Raw genomic sequence first — 19,754 nt, 5'->3', positions numbered from 1 at the left:
GTCTGAGCAGGGCCAGAGGCTTGGACCCCAGCTGGCAGGAGGCCGGGTGGCTGGAACCCCAGACCAGCAGCGAGGTGAGTGGGGCCTGCAACCGGTATCCCAGGCCGGCAGCAGGCTGAGCAGGGCCGATGGCCGGGACCCCGGCTGGCAAGGGGCCGGCAGCCAGAACCCCAGACCAGCAGCGGGCTGTGCTGGGTGGTGGACAGAACCCCAGACTGGCAGCAGCTCACCCGCTGCCAGTTTGGGGTTCCACCAGCTCTTGCCAGCTGGGGACCCGGCTGCCAGCCCAGCTCAGCCGCTGCCGGTCTGGGGTTCCATTCACTCAGGCCATCAGTGGGCTGAGCAGGGCCGGCGGCCGAGACCCCAGCTGGCAAGGGGCCAGCAGCTGGAACTCCAGACCATCAGCAGGCTGAGCGGGGCCGGCGGACAAAACCCCAGACCGTCAGCGGGTGAGCCACTCAGCCCACTGACGGTCTGGGGTTCCATCCGCCAGCTCCTGCCAGCCAGGGTCCTGGGTGCCGGCCCCGCTCAGCCTGCTGCCAGCCTGGGGTTCTGTTCACCCAGCAGCTGGAACTCCAGACCATCAGCAGGCTGAGCGGGGCCGGCGGACAAAACCCCAGACCGTCAGCGGGTGAGCCACTCAGCCCACTGACGGTCTGGGGTTCCATCCGCCAGCTCCTGCCAGCCAGGGTCCTGGGTGCCGGCCCCGCTCAGCCTGCTGCCAGCCTGGGGTTCTGTTTAGCGAGCTGAGCGGGGCCGGTGGCTGGGACCCGGGCTGGCAGCAGCATGCCAGTAAAAATTGGCTCGCGAGCCCCCTTTGGCACGCGTGCCACAGGTTGCTGATCCCTGATCTTGAATGTAAACACAGCAAAGTAGGCTAAAGACAAAGGAAATTACATTTGCATATGAAGTTAACAAGCAAGGAGGAAGGAAAAGCAAATTAACAAGAGAATGAGAAAAGGGGACATGGAGCCAGCACTCTGAGGAACAAACAGCAAGAATACTTTTCAAAGGTTTTCTGGACTATTTATTTGTAATCATTTTCTGCTTCTATTATCTTTGCTTAGTATCACCTAAATCTCTGTTCTTTTTTAATAAACTTATTCATGGTTTTACTATAAGTTCACCTAAGTGCAATATATTAAAGTGTGAATCCTCAGCTGGTCTAGCAGGCTGGTGTGACTACTGGCTCTTTGGAGACAGGGTCCTTGGTGATTTTTGTGAGTGTCCAGTGACAGAGGCTGGGTACTGTAGGGCAGTGGTGGGCAACCTGCGGCCCATCAGGGTAAACTGATTACGGGCCGCGAGACATTTCGCTGATGTTGACCGTCCGCAGGCATGGTCCCCCGCAGCTCCCAGTGGCCGCTGTTCACCGTCCTGGCCAATGGGAGCTGCGGGAAGCGGCAGCCAGCATGTCCCATTGCCCAGAAACGGCGAATCGCAGCCAATGGGAGCTGTGGGGGACCATGCCTGTGGACAGTCAATGCCAGAAAAATGTCTTGCGGCCCACAATCAGATTACCCTGATGTGTCCCACATGGGCCACAGGTTGCCCACCACTGCTATAGGGGAATGCTTTTAAGTTGCACACAAAGTTAACCTGGAAGGCAAAATAAAGACTGGCAGAACTTTTGAGGAGATTGTTTGGAGGGCTAAGAGCCTGTAGTGTCCGGGCGCTGACACGTACTTTAGCTCCAGCAAGTTACCCTAGAGAGAGGGACAACAAGTCCTGAATTCCCTGAGAAATTGTCACATATCCTCAAGTAGCACTGCTGGTCTGTAAGCAAAATAGCACTTTCTCTGGCTATCACCTGGCAGCTGCTTCCTACACCTTAATGCATTGGCTGCACTGCTGAGGGATAACAAAAAACATGGAAATGCTGCAAGTATTGAGGGAAAAAGGAATTTGTGGGAAGAACAGACTACTGAAATCATTGTCCAAAGGCACAAAGCTCTGTAAATACCCAGGGTGCTTTTTATTACTACACATTCACAGAAGTAGTGTTCTGTTAAAAAAATTGGCAAAGAATTGGTTTTAGAGATAGAAGGGTAGATTCATTTTTATTAGTGTAGTGTAAGCAAACAGATGGTGTTTAATTAGTTATTTACCTACTTTGGGATTTTAATGAATAGAAGTAAAGATAATTTTCAATTTTCCTTTATCTACAGAAAGCTTGCATTTCATAAATGCTGAATTTTCATGTTATCTGCATCCATGCCAGTTTTACTATAAATATCAAAAACCTGAAATCATTAAAATTACTTCTAGAAACTGCATAGGAATCAATGTCTACATTTTATTAAATATGATAAATGGTTTTTTAAAACATATGTTTCACATGTGGACATTAATGAGGTGGTGTAAGCAGATTGGAAGTGTGTGAAGTATTAGTTTGTAGGAGAAAAAAAAATAAGAGGGAAGCTCACAGGTCCACATCTCTGTAATACACAATAGAAAAAGGAATCAAACAAGTCAAAGCCTGATACAGATTTTGACGTGTGACCTGAACTGCACTTTCTTCCTGCTGTGTTCAACCAGTGAAAATGCAGTTTAGGCTAGGGGCACGTATAAAAGCATCAGGGATCTGTGGGATAACTAGAGCAGCATGCAAAGGTCTACATAGCAAGTTACTGCATGGCAAGCCAGGATGCGAATCTACAGCACGCAAGCTTGCCTCACAATAATGTCCTATGAGAACACTGCTACAGTACAGTGAAAGTCCTGGGGTGAGACTTGGCATACTGTCCTTTCATATAGACTATTCCTCCATGCTGCACTCTGGACCCAATGCCTAGTAATGGTAACATGGCTTACTGATTTGCTGTGCTATCATAAATACTGGGCTTCATTCTAGTTCCAAATGCCTACTGCTTCTTCATTCATATCCATGTATGACACATTTTTTTTAACAGAGAGTCACCAACATGAATTTAAATAAATAATGTGCACCACTTTCTGGTTACATCATTTTCTATTCTACTCATTCCTAATGTGTTTGAATTGTATCGTCAGAATTCAAAGAGCACTCTGCTTATTGACATGTCAAATTATAAAACCAAAAACAAAGTTTGTGGAATTGAGAGACAGGTCAGAAGGGAAACTTAGATGGGCTGAGGGGGTGGGGAGGAGTTTCTCAAGTTTGCCGCACTTCCTTCAAAAGATTCTTGCAAGGCAAAAGCAGCAAACTAAAGCCCAGGGTTAAATTCAAAATAGGGCTTCCCTTGGCCTCGATCTCTTTTTAAAGGAAATAGATTTATCTACTGCGCCTGAATTATGTAAGAGGGCTGGGTAGTTTTTGGATCACTAGTATATTTATAGCTATGTAAAGATAATAATATGAGTAATCAAATGTCAAGCATCAAGGATCATAAAAGACTATTACATATGGTCACACATTCCAACAATGAACTCTTCAAGTACAGTGTAATGGAATTTGGAGGCGTAGGAAAAAGAGGATATGGCAACTAACAGAAGTAGATATGTCTAAAGTCAGCAGATATGACTGAATACTGACCCTTGTATAGAAGGGTACCATTTTTCTGAGCTTAAAAAAATGTGTTACCACCATCAAGTTACTGAAATTGTATTTATGAGCATAATCTATCAATGGAGAATCTGACTCCAAACCCAAAAAAAGTTTACTTCTTTTTAATCCTAAACCATGCTTTTCACAATACATGCAGAAAGTTTTTTACTTTAGTCAAACATTTTTATAATTACATACAATTGCACTTATAGAGTAGACAATGAAGCCTATTTACTGTGCTATTACTTTATGTATTAGCAGTCTACTGGTTGATTATTCCTGATACATTACTTCTGTCTGATTAACAATTACAGAAATTTAGCACAGCCAGCAGTCCAGAGCAACTATGTTAATTTAACAAAAATAGTGACTTTTTAGTGAGTACAACAGGTCAGTCTGTTTAAGAAATATTCTATTCTTCCATTTTAGTTAGCTGATGAAGATGAGCTCTCAAGAGACAGTATTGCAGAGAACTGGGTTTCTTGTAATCCTTTTTTGATTAAGAAATCACTAAATATTAAGACTCTCTTTAACACTTTGGGAGCATTCCAATTTATTTTTTAAGGTTTCTCTGAGCTCGGCAGAAGTTCTCTTTTACATATTGGGGGGGAGGGAGGAAGAAGAACTGCAATACAGGTATAAGAGATAATTAACTGCCTGTGTTTCCCTGAACCTCTATAGAATTTTGTCTTCCCTGAAGCAGAAAGGAAACTTTCTTTAAAAAATTCCCAAAGTAAAAGGTAAACTGGACAAGTGAGCAATCAAATATGATTGTGAGTATGACATTAGTACAACTTCAGCTGGGAAGAAAGGCTAATATGTTTTCCCATGAAACGAAAAATGCCTCATTTTGTTTGTTTCACGTTTTTTCTAATTTACAAAATTAGCCATATCATACCTAAGAAAAAAATACCACTTCCTTTTCTGTAGGTTGGCTGATCAAGAACAACTGTACATATACATGTAAGAAAACCTGAATCTTTCAAACACTTCCTGCTAGTCAGACACAGTTTGTTCAGCTGTAGATAATTTAAATCACAGGTGCAACCAGTCAAAGATTGCAACAAATTTGGGATTCACCTCAGGCAGGATCTCTACTGAAGTATCTATGTTAGACAAAACCTTTTGATCCTTCTTTTCTTCATATTGATAACCTGAAACCTGGTGTAATTGACACAACTCATTAAAATTTATGGGAGCGGAACTACCTATGTGAGACTGAATTTGGCCCCTGCAGTCTGGAGTTACTTTGATTGGTTGGGCAATCGTAACCAACATTTATATACTCTTTCTGCTGCTAATACGTTTTTGTTTTACAATACATTTTGCTTTCATTTGTTCTGAGCCATCACTTTACAAATTTACCCTAGGCACGTGGCCAATAAACTAGATATGTGAGTATGCTGCATATTTATGTGTCTTTTATACTTTGTTGTAACATTTATTGTAGATTCTTTTGAATTTCCATTCTATTTTTCTCTATCTTTATCATTTAAATCTAATTATATTGAATAGGGAGAGCTAAGAGTGATTTCATACCATAATTGCCTTCTCATGAAAGCACAAAAGAAATGGGCCCAAAGGAGCTTAGACACCTAAATTCCTACAAGGATGCCACTGAACCCTCTAGGTGCCTAAACCCATTGGTCACCTACATTTCTGCTGTAAAAGTTTCCCAGGCATCTCTGTTTCTGCCTTGGGAAATAGGCATATGAGGCAGCAGTGCACATCTCATGCCTCAGCCCCAGCACAATCCTCAAACCAGATGGAGACAAGCATTCCCCTGCCTATTTTGCTTATTGGGCCTGATCCTGTAGGCATGCTCTGAGCATATCTAACCACACAAAATAGTCAAGAGCTGGCCTCCCTTGTCTTTAGCCTGGTGTTTCACATATTCACCCAAGATACAAAAGACCCTGGTTCAATTCCCCCCTCTACCCGTAGGGGTTCTCCTACTTCTCTGATAAGTTCCCTAACCGTTGGACTATGTGATACTCTAAAAAGAAGCAGAGTAGCAGCCGGGTTAGTCTGTATCCGCAAAAAGAAAAGGAGTACTTGAGGCACCTTAGAGACTAACAAATTTATTTGAGCATAAGCTTTTGTGAGCTACAGCTCACTTCATCGGATGCATTCAGTGGAAAATGCATCCGATGAAGTGAGCTGTAGCTCACAAAAGCTTATGCTCAAATAAATTTGTTAGTCTCTAAGGTGCCACAAGTACTCCTTTTCTTTCTAATAGGAAGCTCTTTCCAACACTCTTGTTGAAGCCATTCCACTTTGTATTCAATAGTTAAATATTAATTGGGCAGTAAAAGGGTGAGGGACTCTACAGTCCAGGGTTTAGGGCACTTACCTACCTGAGTGGTGGAGGAACCCTATTCAAATCCATTCTCCCTATCAGGCAGAGGATAGAATTAAACTGGGATCTGCAACATCATGGGTGAATTCCCTCCTCCGTGGGCTAAAAGGTTATAAGAGTGTGGACACTTTTACCCACCCACCACCAGCTGTTTTGTGTGGTGTTATACAGCTGATTAAGCCATTCTTATAAGGAACGGCATAGGCATATAAGCCATTGGACTATAGTGGATGGGTTACCAGCTGTGGATCACAAACAAAGATAGGCACCCGCCTCCAGCTCAGACCTCGATGCCAAACTGTGAGATGGGGCAGAGCTCAGATACAGTGATCTCATAGGCATCTCCCATTGTCTAGCTTAGGCAGCTCCCCACCTAGCATACTTGCTTTTGGTAGATCCCATTCTAAGGAATCTCTCAACATTTATTATATAGGGAGCATAGGTACCTCAGTCAGGCTTTATGGATTCCAGTGATTTTCTAGGCAACTACAAATTAGGCAGTACAAAATCTAAGTCCTTTTGTGGATCCAGGCCACAAATCCTACATTACAATCTAATGCACCACTAATATTCACAAACAAGGATAATACCCTTCCCTGTCTCACTGGGGTGCAGAGGGAAGTTTGGACAGGCCAGCATGGGGTAGCCAACACCTGGAGGAGGGGGAGGAGAACACATGCACAAACATGCTAGAACCAAGCCCCTCCTTCTGCTTCAAACTGCATGTGGGAGTGGGCCTGCAGAAGGGGCTTCTATTCCTCCCATTGGCAAGCCAGGGAGGGATTAGGGGAATTGATTCATTTTTACCCATCTTTTAGTTTAAAGCCTTCCAAGGAAGCTGGGGCCATGCTGAGATTGCTGTCCTGCCCTCCTTCCCTGTATTTGAGATAGAACTGGAAGAGACCTGAAGAGGTCATCTAGTTCAGTGTTTCTCAGCCTTTTGATACCAGGGACCAACTTGCTGACTTCCTAAACTGTATCAGGGAGATCTCAGGAAGTGGTGCCCATCCACAGACTGGTCATTGAGAAACTCTGATCTAGTTCCTGGTACACAGAGCTGCATTTCCAGGATCCTGTGGGTCTGACCAATCAGCTGTTCTCAGTATCAAGAAGGATTTTTTTCCCCATTGGGCCATATTAGCAGGGTCAGAAGGGATTTTTGCTTTCCTTGGAGCATTGTGGAAGCCATCTTAGATTAAAAGGAGTGAGACCTGGAATTCCAATTTTAGGAGGTAATGTACGAATGTTTAGTTCATGGTAACTTACGACCTGTGTCCAGTACAGATAAAGGCTAAAAGGGTCAGCTCCCAGACATGGCAGGGAGAACTTTGCCTGTAAGCAAAAAAGGAGAGCTGAAGTCTTCACAGAGCAAAGTCCCCCTTGGTATCCTTTATCCCCTTCATGGTGGGGTAGGGCAAGAGGATTCAGAAGTGAGCCAAGTTCTAAGGATTAGGCTGAAGATCTACAATGAGTTATTGATTATATAGTGGGAGCTCTGTAACCCCATACTAGACCCAATTAAATACAATACACCCTCACTATAATGCCCTTCATTATTATCAACTTTTTGCTATAATGAACCCAGTCCATGGATCCTAACTACAGTACAGTACTGTAAAAAAAAAAAATCACACATATGCACAATTTTTATCCAGCATCACAGGTTGAGCCCTCTGGCAGAAACTGAGGAGTGGGCCCCCACCCCACCTCCTGCCACCCGGGATCAAGCCAAAGCCACAGCCCCACCAGTGTGAGGGGCTGATGGCCCAGAGCCCCAGCCCCACCAGTACCGGGGGTTGACAACTCTGCCATCCGAGGCTGAAGTTACAGAGATCACACAAAAAAAAATTTTAAAAAAAATCACAGAATCGGTGACTACCATGACCAACTCCTAGCTTTATTTTTATTATTAATAATTAATTAAAAGCCTTTATCCAAGGCAACTTAATTAACTTACTCCAGAAGTTTATTGTTGTTTTTTATTGTCCTTTTGCTATAACACACACCTGGCTCTAACCAACAAAAGGCTTGGATCCCGAGAGGTTTCTTAAAGCAAGGCTGTACGTACCTGGTATGTGAGAGAAGGAAAGTGGATAAAAACAGGGAGGCGGGCTAAGTTAATAAAGTCATAGCTTGTGTCTGGCTTACATTTGCCTGTGAATCCTGATTAACAGGTGGTTGAAAAAAAGAAAATTCAAATGATATTTATAGTAAGCAAGATATAACTAAATATAAACAGATAACCTTTGTGGATAAATAGCTACCTGGTCACTCCAAGAACCTGAACAACATCTCTAGACCTTCCTGTAGGACCCCAAACACGGTTCCTGGACTGCTATCCCTATTAAAATCTGAGGTCACATCCTCTGCTGCAGATTGCTGCACCAGGTAGTGATATTAATTCTCATGACTAGAAACTGCAAATCACGCAAGCAAAATCCCCATCTGTGTTTGGTGACAGATTCTGTATTCTGCACTGTGGGAGTTACTTGTATCCTGGTTCAGAAAACATAAAGCCATCTCCCTCCTGAGTAGCCTCTTTTAAGCCCTTCATATTTGAAATTTGCATCTATGCATAGTACAGGAAAGGCATATTATTGAACCACAATAGAAGCAGGGTAATGCTACCATAGAAAGAAAAAAGTCAATATTTAACACACTGTTAAATTTAACACACTAAACTGGTGAGAAAGAATGTCTAAGTCACAGGTTCAGAACAGATTTTGCCTTGTACCCTTTGTCCTTTAAAACTCCCAGCAATCTGTTCTACTGGTCAGTAGCTGTCAGGAAGTGGCAGCCACCAAAATTTGCCATCCAAGTGGATCCTCCTCTAAACGGTATTCACAAACAGGATTTTCTGTCACATATCAGGGCTGTGCAGCATTACCCAAGTCATCCAAAAATAATGTACTGTTTAAAAAAAAATCAAAATCAGATCTTCAAAAGATTTTGAAGGTTATAATCAGAAAACATTGATGCCTGAGGGAATGTCAATGTTAGACTAAGACTTTTGCAAGCACACAATACAAATTCTAAAATGAAGGAAGATTCCGTCCCCAAGTCTTTAAAAAATAATTATCTGAATTAAAAATATTACTTTGGTGTTGATTTTGACTTTGCCTCGCAAGAGATTTATCTCACTGATTTTTTTATTTGTATTTTTGCTTCCCTCCTTTTAGTGCATGACCAGATGAAAGATATTGCAATTTGAGGTCCTGATCCTCCAGTGAGCTCTCTGGGGGAGCAGGAATTTACCCATGAAGAGCTCATTGCAAGGTCAAGACCTTTTTTACCATACGTACCAACAGTAATGCTAAGGTTCTTCTGATTTAAACCCACAAAAGCAAGGCAAGTTTGGCTTGACCATCCCTTTTTCACTGCATTTTGCTTTTATTGCCATTACAGCAGGATTCCAAGCCAGAGCATCCAATTGTTTTAATTTTGGTAGTGATGGTGGTTGTTATGGACTCAAGGCAGATCCTTAACACAAATAAATGAAATTTTCTGTAGTGAAATTCCATATGTCATTTTAAATTTCCCAGTTAGCATATGGAACTTAACTGAATGGGTCCTTGTACGTAACTTGTGCCCTTTAGAAAGCCATATCAGTCACTTTGGGCACAGTTGTAACCATAGTTGTGTACACATACTGGTAAGAGAGCATCTGGTATCTCCTTACTACCCCGCACTAGGAATACCATAGTGGATCACAGCACAAGAGGGACAGTAGCTTTCATGGAACCACTATTCCAGTGTTCACATAGGTGCGTATGGAGTGGATCAGCAGGATGGCATCCAGTGCAGTTGCACTTGGTATTCAGCATGCATAGATTACTTTCCTAGAGAGAACTCTCTGAATCATGATGCTTAGGGAAAAGCTTATGGTGAAACTACAGTCTAGTCCTCTGTAGTTTGTACTGGTTCTCTCAGAGTTAAAAAGGTCGGCCATAAAATTATATATAGTAATTACAAACTTTCAAAAACACATTTAACTGTGATTAAGAACATCACTTAGTAATTAATGATTATTCAACAATATGTTCAATAATTAATGCAGTTATTTACTAGGGGCTAAAATCTGCTCCAAGAACCTTGCAGAATTCAAGTAGTCACTGATTCTTCTATACTCTCCAATTTAAATGTGACATAAAAATGCAAAGTTGCCAGACTTCCTTATTTCTGTGATTACAATTGCTCTTTAACATCAGATTGTTTACAGATTTAAATGAAATAATAGCTTGATATATGAAACAAAAAAAACCTACAGCTATATGATAGCTACTGTACTAGTGATATCTGCACAAAGGCCAACTTATTTCAAAATAGGTGTCTAAATATTTTTATTTCTTCAGAGATTTAAAACCAAAAAGGACACATTTCAGACACACTAGGCACCTACAACACTTAGTTAAAATAAAAATTAACATGAAATAAAGAAACCCACCTATACTATAGATATCCCAAATATATATTTGGGAACCTAAAATTGGGCATCTAGCTGTGAACATTTTGAACATTAATGGTTTCAAGCTTTTCTCCAACAACCATGATGGCCAGAAACTGACTTTTGACAGCTGAGCTTCTCATGTATCCCATGAATCCAAGTCCTGGGGGGTTAAGAAAAATACCAAGTATCTCAAGACTCATGATAAAATAGCAAGAGTTGACTACACAAAGTTAGATATGTCCATTTTGGGGGAGAGAATGAAAATAAAACATGGTTGATTGTCAACAGCAAATGTATAGAACTCCATCTTTCCTTTTAAAAAAAAACAAAAAACAAAAATAAAAAAAAAACCCACAACACTCACATGTGACTAACATACCACAAACTACAACACCATGTATTGGTTACATTTGTAATAACCAGCTGTGAAAAACTCAGATTTTTGCAACCATTTTCTTGCAAAACTTTTCTCTTTAGAAACATGCATTTAGTTTTGAATTTCAGATTTAAAATAAATCTCACAATGGCTAAGTTTTGAATTAAAAGTTTCTTACAGCAAACTATAAGCTTTCTTCCTATCACTGAAAACTTGTTCCAAGTTCATTCAAAGTATTTGTAAACCTTGCTGGATCTGCCCAGTGGTTCAGTTTTGTAGCAAGACCAAAAACAACTGGTGTTTTATCTGCTTGCAGCTTTAATTCTACAAGTTTTGCACTCCTCTGATTTTTTTGGCCTAAGCATGTTACTGACAGGAGAAAAAACAAAAGCAAGGAGTAAATTAAAGTGTGACCAGTAAGCTTGGGTTCCCTAAGTGCAATCATTCACACAATCTACTTTTGCATTAATAGTTCAAAATCAATATAATCAACTCCTGGTGTGTAAAACCATTTGTTTTGTTTTAATCTGGTATCTCATACAGCAAGAGAAAGTTATGATGCATTAAGAAATCTCAGACAACTGACTGCTGTCAATACAATATGAAGAATGAAGAGTGAGTAGAGGAATAATACATTTTTCATGAACTGTTGGTCACTCTGAACAAGTAAATGGTGCCTACAAGGGAGAAAATGTGAGCACTGAAATTCTTGAAGTAGGTGAGTGATAATAATGGTTCCATATGCTGTAAATCAATCACAATTATCAGAGAACTTGGATACTTATTTTGGGTTTTTCATGTATTATCTTTATGATGATTAATAGGAGTGCCATGCTAACATATCTGAAATAGGAGGCCATCACACAGAAAAAGCTGTGTTGAATTACATTCATATGTTTAAAACTATCACTCTGCAAACACTTGATAAAATATTTGAAGGTTAGACATGAAGTCTTGAAAATACTTTTGGACATTGCCTACATCAGTACAGAATTTGGCAACGGATTTTTTTCAGAACATGTAGTTTGTCTAAAGCAGTGTGAAAATGACTTGGCCTAAAAATATGATATAAGGAAGGAATGATGCACAAATACATCTGCTTCAAAATATTTTAATATTAGCCTCATGAGATGTAGAAATACCTACAAAATCAATTAGGTGTCCCATTTAACATGGTATCCAGTGATTTATGAAGAAATGTCTTAATCACAAAATAATCCACACATTTGTCAGATGTAGTGTCTCTCTGCAACTTTGTTCGGAATAACTGAGAACACCTGACCCCACGTGCTGTGACAATGCCATTATTTCAACACAAAGATATGATTATTCTAGATGTTAGCACAGTATGTAATATTTATAGCACAACTATCTCTTATGCTCGCCCTTCATTCCCAACTACTATTTGGAGAGGTTCTCTTCACCTCCTCTGTCTCACCAATCACACTCCTGACTGCTTGAAGGGACAGCTTCTGTCCATTTGCTAAGATGTCCCTTGCAGTGCCTCATGTGTATTACACAATGCAGAGAATGTGTTTGTGACCATTCTTCCACTTGATGTCATTGTGACCAGATATAGCAAGGAATTCTCCAGTCAAACTTGTAGATTGGATAAGAGATGTATGCTCTGCTGTGATGAGTTGTATGCAGTGAAGAGCTGGAAGTTGTTATATACCTCTGTACCATGAAAACAGGAATCCATCAAAACTTGGCACTAACAAGACACACTCTAAACTTAGCCACCTAACAACTTGCTTTATATATCACATTCCTCATCCTAGAGGAGCTGTAACATGGAAAATAAGAATAGGTTAGGAGAAAACAACACACACACACCCCCACACACAGGAAAAAAAATCAAGAGATGAGTAAACACACCATTACAGAATAGGATGAGGAGTTTCAATTAAAATGTACCCAAACACACACACAAAAACCAAACAAACATACAAAACAAAAATATTGAAAAGTAGGTTTTCTTACATTACCTTCTAATAGAAACACAAATGAAGGGGGGGGGTCAACAAAAATAATAAAAATAAGACATTTGGTCAACATTATGGTTTTTATGCTTTGGTTTAACATTGTGTCTCTTTCCCCTACTCTTTTTTCTGTGTTTTATTATTGATAAATTCCCCAGTCCTACAACTGATTGAATACTGGCTGTGATGTCACAGATAACAGATGCATACTTTAAAAAAAAAAAAGTACATGCTATGAGGCGCTCCCGAACTATGCTAAAGTATTTTGATGGTACCTGTGGAGGTCAGGTGTCTTGTTTTCAGCCCATCTCTGGTACAAAAAGTTAATTTTATTAGCTTCAGTAAAACATGCAGGCCTGATTCTCAGTTGCCACATCATATTCTGGCACATTCAGGGCCTGTCCGGCCTCTGGTGTAAATCAGAGAAGCCTCAGGGTTCATAGCTTCCAAGACCAGAAGGGACCACTGGGATCATCTAGTTTGACCTCCTGTATAACACAGGTCATAGAACTTCCACAAAATAATTCCTAGAGCAGATCTTTTAGAAAAACATCCAATCTTGATTTTAAAATGGTCAGTGATGGAGAATTCACCACTTATCTTAGTAAATTGAGTCAATGGCCAATTATTCTTTTAAAAAATTGTGCCTTATTTCCAGTCTGAAATTTTCTAGCTTCAACATCCAGCCATTTGATTATGTTATACCTTTCTCTATTACACTGAAGAGCACATTAATAATTATGTGTTCCCTGTGTAGGTACTTATAGACTGTAATTAAGTCACCCCTTAACCTTCTCTTTGTTAGACTCAATAGATTGAGCTCCTTGAGTCCCTCACTATAAGGCGTGATTTCTAATCCGTTAATCATTCTTATAGCTCCTATCTCTAATTTATCAACATTCTACTTGAATTGTGGGCTCCAGATCTGAACAGTATTTCAATGATTAAAAAAAAATGTACTTGTTGCAAATATGAGCTACAATAACTTCTATACTCCTTCTTGAGATTCCCCTGTTTATGCATCCAAGGATCCAAAAGAGCATTAGCTCTTTTAGCAACAGGGTTGCACTGGAGCTTATGTTCAGCTGATTATTCACCATGACCCCCCACATATTTTTCAGAGTTATTGCTTCCAAGAATAGAGTTCCCTATAGTGTAGCTGTTCTCCACTTCTTGAGTCCACAAAGAAGAAGAGCACAAGTTAGAGCAACCTTAGAAAGCAAATGTGACAATTTTTAAAAAGAGTAAATGGGATGACCTGGGTAATTATATCCCTGTCAGCCTGACATCAATCTGGACAAGATAATGAAAGTAGATCCTGTCAAACTAATATGATATTTTGATGCTATTACAAGGTTGGTTGATAAAGGTAATAGCGTTGACATAATATATTTATACTTCAGTAAGGTGTTTGACTTGATACCACACGACATTTTAATTAAAAAACTAGAATATCCCTGCAGGGATCCCTTCTTGGTACATTACTTAACACCTTTATCAATAACCTGGAAGAAAACAAAATCATCACTGATAAAGTCTACAGATAACACAAAAATTAGAGTGGTAAATATTGAAGAGCACAAGTCACTGATTCAGAGCAATCTAGATCAGTGATGGGCAACCTGCAGTCCATGGGCCACATGCAGCCCATCAGAGTAGTCTATTCGCGGGCTGCAGGTTGCCCACCACTGATCTTGATTGCTTGGTAAACTGGGTGCAAGCAGACAAGATGCATTTTAATATGACTAAATGTAAAATGTATATATCAAGGAACAAAGAATGTAGGCCATACTTGCAAGATGGGAGATTCTATCCTTGGAAACAGTGTCTCTGAAAAAGATTTGGAGGCCATGGTAGATAATCAACTGAACATGAGCTCCCAATGCGATACTGTGGTCAAAAGAACTGATGAGATCCTGGGATGCATAAACAGGGGAATCTCGAGTAAGAATAGAAAAGTAATTTCACCTCTATATTTACAAGTGGTACAGTTGTACAGTTACAAGTTGTAACTACTGAATTACTTTGAAATACTGTGTCCAATTCTGTCTGGTGCTGACAGTTCCAAAAGGATGCTGAAAAATTGGAAATGGTAGAGAGAAGAGTAACCAGAATAATTAAAGGACTAGAAAACATCTTACAGTGATAGACTCCAGGAGCTCAAGCTATTGAGCTTAACAAAGAGAAGGTTAAAAAGTGACTTCATCACAGCTTAAAAGGACCAATATGGGGAACAGACATCTGACAATAGGCTCTTCAATATAGCAAAGAAAGGTATAACATCATCCAATAGCTGGAAACTGAAGATAGACAAATTCATTCTGAAAAAAGGCATATTTTTTAAACCATTAATGTAATCAACCATTGGACCAGCTTGCCAACGGGTGTGCTGGATTCTCCATTATTGGCAATTTCAAAACCAAGATTGGATATGCTCTAGGAACTATTTTGGGGAAATTCTAAGGCCTGTATTATACAGGAAGTCAGAGTAGATCTTCATAATGGGTCCCTTCCAGCCTTGGGATCTTTGAATCACTGGAGTTTGAAAGCAGGGTGTGTCCAGAGCTCTTTCACCAATACTACACTGGCTGGGGAGTCTCTCTGCATTGTCAAGGAGCTGTTTCCACCCACTTTGAGTCCTCTTTATGTTGCCAGAGCTATATAAAGGGCCTTAGTATAACTGAGAATCAGACCTATAGTATTCTATGTAGGTACTATTGTACAAACTGCATGATATTTTTTAAACATGCAAACATCTTTTTTGAGGAAAAAGTAGACTTTCTATCATTCATACACACAAATCCAGAAAATGAAATATATAGCATATACAACAGTGCCATTTAAAAAATAAAGAACCAACAATATAATCTATCTGCAGATATATAGATTTTTACTTCCTTCTGAAATTTGACCAATTGCAGGAACTAATTAGCTATTTTCCTGAAAAAAATTATGGATTTAAAGGTCAGTCTCACTAGCGTAATCAGACAACGTTAATTTACACTTTTCTTAATGGTTTCTTTCTGACAGATGAGGGAGTAAGAAGGATAATGCTCTCTTCACAACAACCACTAAAACACATCACTTTATTTTACAACATAATTTAAAGAAAAATGAGGGAGAAACATATAGGGCAGCAAAAATTAATTTGCAGTAAATCAATCAAAACGGCATTTCACACTAAATAATGGTTTTGGTAACAGAAAAGGAATTCTTAAGATGACACAGTCCTCCAATTTACAACACAGAAAAAAGTATGGTTTTAAAAAAAATAGGACAACAAATAAGAATTGTTTTATTGCTACATTTGCTTGAGAAGGGTAATTAATGCTCTTTGAATGACAATCTAATTTTGAAACATATTTGCTACAAAACATAACCATGACATATGCTCTATGTAAATTGTATCTTTAAAATCCTGCAGTGTTATTGTTTCCATTATAACCAGATAAGAGTGATAATGCAACATCTGGAAATTTCAGAACTGGATATAAGCGAACATAATTTTGTATTGGCATGACCTTGGAATAGCCTCTGAGTCAGAAAAGCATAGGTAAGTTAGGTAGGTCATCCCGAACACATGCCAATAAAAACTTTAGACCACTTCACTATGTTTTCTGAATATTTAACAGAAAAGTGAAAAGTGTTATGGAAATAGTTTAGTGTGTTTCAATATTTTATTGACTACCTTTATACCCCTCGGTCAATATGGACTGACTCCCCAGAATTCAGCTGTCTGGGCCTGTTGGGGGTAAGAAAGACGGTAGCTAATAAATTTGAGAAACTTCTAAAAATTGCTTTAAATAATGTTTTTCTGCATAACAATATCATGATGTAAAGGAGAGATCTCTTATGATCTACCAGGGCTAAAAACATCTAATTCAGAGATGATTCTTGACATTTTGGAGGTATAAAGTTCCCATTTCTGACTATGATGAGCTGTGAGATATGAAATCTTCAACCTATCATTGGTCCATAACTTCATATTGCCTAATCTAGGCCCTGGCCACATTTTTAGAAGAGGATGGGGAAAGCAAAGGTTTCTATGGCTGTTTGTTTGGGTTTTATTGGGTTGGGTTTTGTTTCTTTCTTTTAAAAGATAAAATAAAACCAAAAAGCAGAAGATCAAAGAGACTAACTACAAACTGTGATCACACTCAGAAAAACACATCATTAAATATGTAGGATCCTGTTATTTCCCAGGTGTAGACACAATCTCCGGCCTCCCACAATAGTATTTCACAAGGGACCCTTACACTCTCCTTGTCATTTTCAGCTCCCACTGTAACAGGCATTCAACCTTCAAAGTCTTAAGAGAAAGCCCTAGAGCTGAGAGTTTTCTTCAGCTTTTTCAGGGAGTTGAACCATGGATAAAGGTTTAGTCTCATGTCAATTCCCTAAGATCATTCAGATCAGCTACTTCACAGAACAATCTGAATCTTCTAAGGGAACTGACATCAGACAAAGCCTTTTTCCACTGCTCAGTTCACTGAGAAAGAAAAACACCAGTTCAAAGTACTCTCTAAACAAAAACCTAGCCTTCCAATTTTTCAGTTATGTTGGGAAAATTTCAATTGCCAGTCATGGAAGAATATGAGGACCTCTCACCTTTGAAAAGCTGTATTTGTTTCAGCATCACAAAGAGGTCAATGAACGACAAGAGGAAGGAGCAATACCACATCTAAGACTTGAACCTCCGAAAGGTCACCAATTAAATCTAACCTTGCCTGATTGTTATGTCACATTTTGATGAATTTGGCTCAATATGATAAAACAAATCCACACTTTCAACCAATTGAATTCTTTTTTCCCCTCAACATTCACTCATATAACTTGCTATAGACTAAGTTTTCCCAATGAATTTGATGTATTCAATACATATTTTAGTACTAAGGGGCCAAATTCTGTTCTGTGTTAATCTGGATTAGCTCTAGTGACTTAAATAGAGATACTCTAGGTTTATGCTGATGATATAGAGAAAATTTTCTCCCAAAGAGTTACTTAAACAATATTGGAGTAACATGCCAATTCTGCACAGTAATACTGAAATTCGCACCTATGCAACGAAGCAGCACAAAGCCTGTGCACCATTGAAGTCCCACTTAAACCTTATTTTGAGGTCTTAAGTGATACATTGGCCATGTGCCAGTCCTCTGCATAGGGACAAATATTACCTCGAGAGTGAAAAGAAGCATTTATACATATGGCTGTAGATTTCTTATCTGACAAGATCATTGTCTTGTTTTCCACTTAACAGTGCCAAAACTAAATTGCATATGAGCTAATAGTCTTACCAGATAAGAGATATCTACAGCCAAATATATAGTATAAATGTTAAAAATTTGTGTATATGTATAATTTTTAATCAACAAATTCCATTTGCGTTTACATAAAAGTTCTTATTTCCCAAGCTTACTTTGTGCAGCAACTACCCTAGTAATACAACCACCTGTACATTTGTCATCACTGTTTCTGTAATAGTGTATAAAGAGAATTATGTAACATCCTATTCCCCAATGATGTGTTATAATTATCTAATAATAGTAATAAAGGAATGAAGGACCAAATAATCACCAACAACTTTTTAATTAATCAATCACATGTGCTGTAAATTCAAATCTGGAGTAATTGCCCAGTATCACATTCTTCACCCAGGAAAAAAATCCCATTTCCTTTAATAAAGAAAATTCTTTAACTTTTAATATAATGGGCAGATTCTCACCAAGTGAATATTGTCAATGCTGCTCATCTGCTTTAGAATCAGTGAGGATCTGACCCAATATTTTAAAACAAAGAGGCTAATGCTGCAGTCCTGCCTTTTTTTAAAGTATCCAATAAGTAGTAATAATAAACTACATACTTGTGTGGAATCTTGAGTATAAATGTCCTTTCTTGCCCTTGCATTCTTCAGCTATATGTTTATATATATGAAAACTGTTTCTCTTTTTGTCCTTTGAAAGAGTTAGTTGATCAATAGGGGCAAAAATTGGGGGATAGGTCATGCTTTGAGGAAGGGGTCGGACTAGATGACTTCCTGAGGTCCCTTCCAACCCTGATATTCTAGGAGAGCACCCTACAGCATCCAAACGAGATTGCCACATCTCAGAGGCTGGCTCAACTAATGCTCTCTCCTCCCTTCCAGGAGGCAGCGGGGGAGTCTTGAGCAATTGGCAACCTACAAGGCTGAGCAATCGGTTGCCTGAAGCAGAAAAATCATTTTGCAAAAAGAAAAAAAAAAGTCCCCCCCCCGCAAACCAACAAGCCCTGCCCCGGGCAGAACATCTTCACCATCCCCCAGGAGACCCCCTCGGTCTCTCCTGCCCCCCCGTGCCGGAGTGTTGCGCTGAGCGACCCTTAACTCGGCTCTCGGGGCCGCGGGGGCAGGGGTAGCAAAGGCATCGCCGATCGCCTCTCACCTTTCCGGGCGCTGCCTTCAAGTTGCTTCAGCTCCATCGCCCTCCCCGCAGCCTCCCCGCACCCCCACCACACCTGCCACCAGTCGCAGCGCACGTCCGCCGGCTGGCGGGCGCCCCCAGCCTGTCCCCCCGCGCGGGGCTGGGCTCCGTCCATCGCGCGCCCCCCGGGCCTCACCTCGGCTTGTCCGCCTGCCCCGGCCCCTCCAAGAGAGAGGGCGGCGGGGGGTGAGAAGCGGGCGCTGCCGCCGCCGCCGCCGCCGCTCCTGCTGCTGCCACCCGAGGGGAGGAGAGGGGCGGCGCGGTCTGCGGGGCGCTGCCTTCCCGAGCAGGAGCCCGCCCCGCTCCAGCCAGACCCCGCCGCCCGCTTGCGGGGCTCCTGCCACTGCTCACCTGGGGGGCCGGGCAGAGCAGGGGGTGCGCAGCCCCGCCAAGCCTGGCTGTCTGAGGGGAAGCCTCCCAGGCTGGAGATGCCTTTGACAGTCCCTCCCGCCTCTTGGGAGGCAGGAGACCGCTTTGCCTTTCAGTGAGCGAATGGGAGACTCTCCCCCCAGGTTTTGTGTGTGTGTGTGTGGGGGGGGGACATTAAGGAAATGCCCGGCATTCAGAAGGGGGCAGCTTGGGAGAGCCGCCTTCGTGCAGTAGCCTCCT

At 40.8% G+C, this 19,754-nt stretch overlaps 1 protein-coding gene across 3 annotated transcripts in view; it reads right to left on the bottom strand.

Moving 5' to 3' along the window:
- ROBO2 (roundabout guidance receptor 2) overlaps positions 1 to 19,407 on the bottom strand; it is a 1,527,115-nt gene extending 1,507,708 nt beyond the window's left edge. For 2 of the 3 annotated variants that reach the window (XM_043538357.1, XM_043538373.1), the window contains exon 1: positions 19,282 to 19,407. The gene's annotated coding sequence lies outside the window, so the exon portion shown is untranslated. Of the gene's footprint in view, positions 1 to 16,378; positions 16,406 to 19,281 lie in introns of those variants that run through there. The other variant, XM_043538358.1, reaches the window with a different exon arrangement.
- Between the last annotated feature and the right edge of the window lie 347 nt (positions 19,408 to 19,754).

The sequence above is a fragment of the Chelonia mydas genome, chromosome 1, assembly GCF_015237465.2.
Source record: "Chelonia mydas isolate rCheMyd1 chromosome 1, rCheMyd1.pri.v2, whole genome shotgun sequence".
Lineage (NCBI taxonomy): Eukaryota > Metazoa > Chordata > Testudines > Cheloniidae > Chelonia > Chelonia mydas.
Note: the sequence above shows the minus strand (reverse complement) of the source record. Positions and strands in the feature narration are given on the sequence as shown.